The following is a 2,164-nucleotide window of genomic DNA, read 5'->3' as shown; positions in this document are numbered from 1 at the left end:
TGTGTGTGTGTGTGTGTGTGTGCATACGAGGGCAAGTCAATAAGTTTTTAGAAAAACATAATAAATAAACACATTTTTTTTGATCGATTTAATTTTATTTCTCAATATAGTCTCCTTTCAGCTCGATACACTTGATCCAACGATTTTCCAACTTTTTCAAGCCATCCAAATAATATGATTTGTCCAACCGTTCAAAATAAGTCTCTGTTTCGGCGATGAGCTGCTCTCTGGTGGTGAATCTCTTTCCTCCGAACTATTTCTTCAGGTTTGAAAACAGGAAATAGTTGCAGGAGACTAAATCTGGCGAATATACTGGATGGGGAAGCAATTCGTAGCGGAATTCGTTGAATTTGGTCATCGGTGCCGGGCATGTGTGAACTCGTACATTGTCTTGATGGAAGAGTACTTTCTTCTTCGCCAAATAAGGACGTTTTTTCTTTAAAATGTTGTTGAAACGGTCTAATAAGGCTGCCAGTAATCGCCATTGATCGTGCGACGGATTTGCTTCGACGGAAGGTAATCAATATGAATTATACCGCGTGCATCCCAAAAAACTGTGATCATCATCTTTCCGGCCGACTTCACAGTCTTCGCCTTCTTCGGAGCTGGTTCACCCGGTGAAGTCCATTGTTTTGACTGTTCCTTCGTCTCGAGTGTGAAGTAATGGATCCATGTTTCCACAGTAATGAATCAACGCAGAAATTCATCTGGATTACGTTGAAACATCTCCAAACATTGTTTTGAAATCGTCACACGGTCGCGCTTATGGTCCACAGTGAGCAAACGCGGCACCCATCTTGCCGATAGCTTTTTCATACCCAATTGTTCGTGCAAAATTAAAATCACTGTGCCATGTAATATGCCGGTGGCCTCAACAAGCTCGCGCATTTTCACTCGTCGATCAGTCAAAACAATATCGTGGATTTTATCGATGATTTCTGGCGTAGCAGCCTCAATTGGACGTCCCGAACGAGAGACACATGCATCACATGTGGATGGACGACCACGTTTAAATTCATTCACCCAATAGCATACAGTCGCAAATACTGGTGCAGGTGTGCTATGAACATTATCCAACTCGGCTTTGATTTCTTTCGGCGTTAAACCTTTCATATGTAGATATTTGACTGCATGAAACTCGTTTTTTTCCATTTTGTAAAAAATACAAAGATTGTTTGCTTTAATCGTTTACAAAAGGTTAACTACGCGATGAATTCCGCTCAAAATTTGACAGTAATCAACTGAAAGGCTACTTGTCAAAAAGTAATATGACATGACACTGCGAATGCCCTCTGACAGATTTTCTAAGAACTTATTGATTTGCCCTCGTATGTGTATATATGTATGTATGTATGTACTCGTATGTATTGTATGTATATACATATTCTAAAATATAAACTAGTAAAATTAATAATGTTCATCTGTCTCCAACTATTTTCTTGAATCAATATTATATTGAAACATTGCCTCAGTAATTATAATTTATGATTACAACCAATATACAACAAAACAATTACTAATGAAATATTATATCTGTGTCAATAACAATATGGGTTATCATTTATTTAATTTCTAAAATCGAAAAATAAAATATCTATCGTTCATAATTATAAGCGGTAGTGTACTTAGACCATTGGTAAGGAATATCAACTCATTAGCAGTACAACAATACAAGAATGTTCTGCCTTATATATACAGGGTGTCTCGTAAGATGGGTCGGGGCCACAGAATGGATCAAAGGGAATAAAAAATTCTTATACCATTTTGAGATATTTGCTATAGTTTTCGAATTAGAAAAGAAAACGTCTAAGCCAATATACGGTTAAGCAGCGCCGCGCGAATTCGTAAGACGGCCCACACTCGAGCGGCAGCGCCGGCGGTGCGCAGAGGGGAAAGAAGCGAAACACATAGGACCATCATGCCAGGCTGTGCCAGGCAACGAGCGCTTCTTTCCTCCCTGCTCACCGCCGCTACTGCCGCTCGAATGTGGGCCGTCCTACAAATTCGCGCGGCGCTGCTTAACCGTATATTGGCTTAGACGTTTCCTTTTCTACTTCGAAAACTATAGCAAATATCGCAAAACGGTATAAGAATTTTTTGTTTCCTTTGATCCATTCTCTGCCCCCAATGTGGCCCCGACCCATCTTACGAGACACCCTGTATA

The sequence above is a fragment of the Trachymyrmex septentrionalis genome, unplaced genomic scaffold (genome assembly GCF_001594115.1).
Source record: "Trachymyrmex septentrionalis isolate Tsep2-gDNA-1 unplaced genomic scaffold, Tsep1.0 scaffold135, whole genome shotgun sequence".
NCBI classification, from domain to species: domain Eukaryota; kingdom Metazoa; phylum Arthropoda; class Insecta; order Hymenoptera; family Formicidae; genus Trachymyrmex; species Trachymyrmex septentrionalis.
Note: the sequence above shows the minus strand (reverse complement) of the source record.